We start from the raw sequence: 6,733 nt of genomic DNA on the forward strand, positions 1-6,733 counted from the left end.
AAACAAAATCACTATTCATCTTCAAATTCACAATCACTATGCATCTTCCTTTCTCGCCGAAGGCTATGAATCAGGGATCGAGATGGGTCTTAAAGGTTCTGTCTTAAAGGTTTTCGAGATGGTTGTGAATCAATATCCGTATCTGGTTTCCAAAGTGATGGCGACAGCAACCCCTCTGCCTCTGGTCTCTCTCCATTCTCCAAAACTATGACTGCAACATTGTATGCAGAACCCCTACCGAGACCTTCCTTGTTAGCTTTATTGTTGTTATTGGAGAGAGAAAATGCCAATGGTAACTGATGAGGGCAGATTTGGCCCTCTAGTGAAATTGCGACACGTGGCACCTCGTGACAATTAGGCGACACCCAGGCAACAACTTACCAAGTCGGTGTTCCACCGGGGCACCGACCTAGCCGGCCTGGCGCGACCTGCATGCGGCCTGTACGCTGCCTGGCGCGCAGCCTGCACGTGGCCTGCGCGCTGCCTTGCGCGTGGCCTGCGCAACCTAGCCGACCTGGATCAGCCCGGCACATGATCCGACCTGGCCGACCTGGCAACCCATAAGACGCCCACCGATGAACCATAACGGCATACCCCGCGAGCTTGGTAGCTCACCAAGGAGCTCGCCAAGGAGCTCGGTACCTCACCAAAGAGCTCGCCAAGGAGCTCGGTACCTCACCAAAGAGATCGCCAAGGAGCTAGGCAGCTCTCCAAGGAGCTCGCCACCAAGGAGCCAGGCAGCTTGGCATAGCCCAAAGAGCTCGGCATAGCTCCCCCGGGCAGCTCGCCACTTGTAGGGTAGCTCGGTACAGAAGAGTAGTTTGGCGTATCATAGGAAGATCTCCTGCCTAACAACCTGGCCCAGACACCGACCCGCCAACTGACACAGGCGCTGGCCTGACAACCTGGCCCAGACACCGACCCGCTGACTGACACAGGCGCCGACCTGACGACCTGGCCCAGGCGCCGACCTGGCCTCCAGACACAAGCACCAACCTGACAACCTCGAGGAGTTCACCACCGTACCCCGGTTCTGACGGGATGTGACGAGTCTTACCGTTTGAAGGCTTTTCACCCACCTAACCCACGAGGACACCACTATATAAGGACTCCGACCCCCAAAGCCAAGGGGGAGGGAAAAAAGGATGGTAACCCCTGCTCTCTAGCACTCTCATTTCTCTCCAAGCTCTTTGTAATCAGAATGCTAACTTAGGCATCGGAGAGCCCCCGTCGGGAAAATACCCCCGGGTCCTCTGATTCAGTTCTCGTAGGTCCCTCAGCTTTCGCCGCCTACAAAGGAGAGGAAATCACCTCATGCAGAGGGTAGTCGGGTCGCGCTGCACCAGGGAGCTCCACCATCCTCTGAGTTGCAGGCCGCCTAGGAGCAGGTCAAATGATGAGTCCACTAGGCAGTTCGCCACCAGGGAGCTCGCCACCAGGCAGTTCGCCACCAAGTTGCTCTCCACCAGGTAGCTCGCTTCCAGGTAGTTCGCCACCAAGGAGCTCACCACCAAGCAGTTCGCCACCAGGGAGCTCGCCACCAGGCAGTTCTCCACCAGGGTGTTCGCCACCAAGTAGTTCGTCACCAAGTAGCTCTCCACCAGGGAGCTCGCCACCAGGCAGTCCTCCACCAGGGAGTTCGCCACCAAGCAGTTCGTCACCAAGTAGCTCTCCACCAGGGAGCTCGCCACTAGGCAGTCCTCCACCAGGGAGTTCGCCACCAAGTAGCTCATCACCAAGGCATGTCACCACCGGGTTAAATAATGAGGTACTTAGCCAAAAAAATTTATACATCACAAAAAAAATGGTATGTGACCAAAAACGGTTACATCAGTAACCACCACGAAACCACCAGAGTTTCCGCTTCCTCCAGTTCCGCCTCCCCCGTCTACGAAGGCAGCACCACTGCCACCATCACCGCCACCATTACTTGTGAAGGGGCTGAAAACCATAATAACAAATGTGAGACGAGTTCCAGAGAACATCGTCAGCGTTATATTCGTTTTGTTCGACAAGTTTGTTTTCGTCATCCAATCTCCCCCCTCGAACCAAAATCACCCAAATTACCTTTCGCTGTTATCAACCCAACTAACGTTGTCATGGTTTGCATGCAAGCTGACAGCCATCTTCCCCCAGCCCAACAACACAACTGTAGTGAAGATTGAACTGTTGTCCTGATAATCACGAAGACCGAAAGTATAATGTCGTCGGCGGTGATCCAGACCTTCTTTCCTCCCCTACCATCGTTGCTGCAACTCACAACAAACCTCCTCTATTTTCTTCTTCAACCCGCAACTCAACTCCCTTGTTTTTCCTCCCCTACCATCGCCACTACATCTACAATGTCATAACCAGGGCTTTTCATGGTAGCTACATCCGGGGCCACTAATTTGCAGGATTCTCCCCTGAGAAGGTCGGGTTTGAAGCCAAACCCGTCTCTGCTTCTTCTGTTTGAGATTCCCCAAATAAGCCCTACTCGTGGCTGAAACAAGATGGATTTGTGAGAAGGTCGGCTGTGAAGCCAAATCCATCTCTGCCTCTTCCTTTTGAGATTCCCAAATAATCCTACCCATGTCCGGACTAATGTGGGTTTGTAAAGAGAACGTGTGGTGTCAGGCAAGCTCTGGTTTCAAACAAGTTTTAGGTGAGCTTCAAACCCTATTTTGGGTAAGTTTCAGAAGAGTTTTGGAACCTATCTTCATGTGAGATTTGGTTTCAGGTGAAGGGTGAAAAATTTATACATCACGGTGTCTCACGTGTGTACGGATTTTAACGGACTATTAACGGATACTAACGATAGGGGTAGAATTAGTTAATTTATAGAAACAGTAGGAGTGGTTTAAGACAATAATTAAACAATAAAGAGTGTAGTTTGTCAATTAACTAAACAGTATTATAGTTTAAGAAAGTTGCCCTTTATAAAATTTCATATAATATAATTTTGAAAGTGTACCATTGTAATGGCTTATGTTGGCAAGGCCGGATGTTCAGCCTAACTCACATGGAAGTGAACCTGGGGTATTAATGATAGGGAAAATTCCCAATCAATATCTTGTACTTTGGCTCGAGTGACAATTTGGCCCCCAAACTTTAAAATGTGACAATCTAATACCCAAAGTTTCAAAATGTGACAATCTAGTACTTGTCATTAACCATTCCGTTAATCTGCCGTCAAGTGCCATTTGAAAAGTCAAAAATGCCCTTCAAATGCCAACTAATTCTCTTTATCAACCATCCAAATGTTGACAAAAAACTAAACAGCCCCAAATCCTAGCCTCTTCTATTCAAAAAAGTTGGTGACCATTTAGAAGAATATGAAATTTGGGACTGCTCATTTTATTATCAATATTTGGATGGTTGATAAAAAGAATTAGATGGCATTCTTAAGGCATTTTTTACTTTTCAAATGTCACTTAATGACTGATAAATGGACTGATTAACGGCAAGTATTAGATTGTCACGTTTTAAAAGCTCGAGTACTAGATTGTCACATTTTGAAAATTCGAATACTGAATTGTCGCATTTTAAAGTTTGAGGACCAAATTGTCACTCAAGCCAAAATACAGGATACTCACTTAAGCCAAAATACATACATATGTATGTATGTACGTATGTACGTATGTATTAATTGAGCTAAACTCGTATATAAGCTTTTGAGTTAAACCTTTTATGTGTCGATCTCAAGGTCAAATAATTAATCGAACTTAGCCCAAAATTTGAATTCGATTCAAGCTTGATTAGAATTGAATTGAATTCAAACCCAACCAAATTCAAGCCCAAACTGTTCAATTAGAGCTCAATTTAATTGCAACCTTACCAGTACAATCACTTTAGAAGTTGTTTAAATAAAGAAAATGTAAAAAAGTAAAATAGTAATAAATCAACAAGTGGTTTTGATTTTAACTTTTAAAGCTGCTTAAGTTATAAATTCGTCTAAAACATGTTTTAGGGGTAACATTAAAATCTTGATCTCGGAGCAAATTGTCTGACCTAGGGGTGATCATGGGTCGGGCCAAATTTTGGGCCAATGTCTTTCATATATAAAACATTACATATCTATAACGTTTTATATTAAATGATATAACATGCACATAAATCTATTTTATACATTATATAATATAAAATATTATACATAATATAAATTATACATGTCATGTTATAATATTTATATATAAAATATATAATCTAATGTAAAATAGCATGTATACATATGTATACATTATATACAAAATATGTAAGTTTAAATATATACGGGATGGACTTGAAGTATTAAGCCCAAATCTGACCTTAAAATTTACAGGCCTGATATAGGCCTGAGTTCGGGCCAGGCCTGAACACAAAACCCAAGCCCAAGCCCAAAATTTTCGGGCCGGGCTCATCCCTAGTCCAACCGCCTAATCTGACATATATTATTGAATTGCATTTATCTGATGGCGATGAATCAAAGGTAAGCAACAACTAAAACATTAATTTAGTCAGTTGGCTTTTTAATTTTTTTTTGTAGCTAGTCAGTTGGATCTTATATATGCAAAACAAGATTTCACTTCATAACAAATAGTTGTGGACGGGAATGTCTCTTGAGCAACTTGCATTTGTTTGCTTCATTTTGTTTTTTTTTTTTTTTCAAAAATTCTCAAGCGTTGTATATAGGGGATTCGGATTAGCTAAACGTTTTAACTGTTGAGTGGGCAATGGAATCAATGCTCCTCACATATGGCGCCTCACACCGACCTTATAGGTACACCCCACCGTGCATTGGGAATATCTCCCATACTTAAGTGTTATTATTTACAGGAGATGTTCCCAATGCATGGTGGGATCTGCCTATGAGGCACCCTATGTGAGGAGCAGATCCTAATTCACCAGTAATAAATTCATGGGCCTCATATATTTAATACTGGCGTAGAACTTTATTATTGGTTTCACAGTCTACTAAACAGCAAAAGTGTTCAGCTAAACCTTGCTTGTATATAGTTGGCTTCAATAATCTACGATGTGCCTTAGTGAAATTGGGATCTCCTCTCAGACCAACATTCCATTGTGGAAAGATCTTCCATGAATAACAATTAACAAATAGGGGAGATGTTTATGATGTGTGGCTGGAAGACATTATGAAGTTGGTGACATGAGCCTTTTGTGAGAAGTAGATCGAGACTTGCCTTAGTGTTGTTTTTTGACTTTTTGTTACAATCAAATTCAGACCAAGGATCAAAGTATCAGGTATTGGGTATTCTATTGGACAAGTTGGATATGGATCCGGATATAGATAAATTTTGGAAATGCATGGATACAATGAAAGATATAGAAATGTTTGAATATGCTAAGGAAATGCATACAAATCACATAAATACATTAATAATACTAAACTAAAAGCTGAATTATCTATGAATAAGATATTAATACATGAGAAATGCATACTTCAATAGGTTACATGAAGAGAAATACTACAATAAATAATATCGGGACTCTAGAACATTCAAACATCATAGAATACTTATCACTTATTCAACTTTTATAATTATAATTTTCAATTTTTATTAATTTTTGGGAATATTTATTAATTTAGTATTTTTATTTAAATAACAACTATTTTTTAAATAATAAATATATTTTCATTTTTAACATATAATGCTTTTATTTTACATATAATTGTAAAATAAAACAAGTAAATCATTTAAGGTAGATAAAATAAGTTATTTATAATTTTCATTTTTATTAAATCTTTTGGGGAAATTAAATCTTAAATTATTCATTTCAGTTTTTATAATTATAAAATTATGTTTTCCATTATTTTTGTTGGAAAAGTTTATTTATTTAATATTTTTATAAACAACTTTATTTTTTCAAATAACAACTATATTTTCATTTTTAACATATAATTATGTGTAAAATTAAATATATAAATCATCTAAGGTAGATGAAATATATTATTTTTATAATTTTATTTTTATTAATTTTTTGGAAAAATTAAATCTTAAATTATTTATTTCAGTTTTCATAATACTATTTTTTTAACTATTATTAAAGATGAAAAACAATCCAAAAGTAGTCAATATACAGTTTTGTCAAACTAAGCACGGATACATCTTTGTATCGGTGTGCATTAGATTGTCTCCACCGATACGGTGTGATACGGCCTGATATGGAGATATATTATGCCGATACACACGGCTCGTGGGATACATATCCAGTCGTGACATATCCTCTATCCATGACCATGAATATAGATACAATATGCCTCATATTAGGAGTATTGTACCGATACCTTAATGACTTAATCCTTGATTCAAAGTCGATTGGTGGTGATCCATTGGTGTGTTCAGCCTAAAACAACGTGTCATACCCCGATCTGGACCTAAAATCCAGCCATAGAATAGGGTTCTAGTTTTTGGCACTTGGCATGGCATATGTAGTACCCGCCCCAAATACCTATTAACGCCATAGATGTTGAAGTCAAAACCCAATTAAACAGGTATATAAAGTTGAGTCAGGATTTGCTCACCATAACACATTGCTGGCCACACTCATCCAGCCACATATATGAAACATCGATTGTGCTGTGTTCACTGATATTCTTAAAATGCGGCTGGATGAGTGTGCTAGAATTGTGTTGTGGTTAGCAGATCCGAACTCTATAAAGTTAGCACCCCCCACGGTCCACCTAGCAACAACCATCAATTAATTGATGATTAATCCCTATCCCTTGCATGTAACTTCTGCCCTTTTAATTGTC

This window comes from Nelumbo nucifera, chromosome 5 (genome assembly GCF_055504915.1).
Source record: "Nelumbo nucifera cultivar China Antique chromosome 5, China Antique-T2T, whole genome shotgun sequence".
Taxonomy (NCBI): domain Eukaryota; kingdom Viridiplantae; phylum Streptophyta; class Magnoliopsida; order Proteales; family Nelumbonaceae; genus Nelumbo; species Nelumbo nucifera.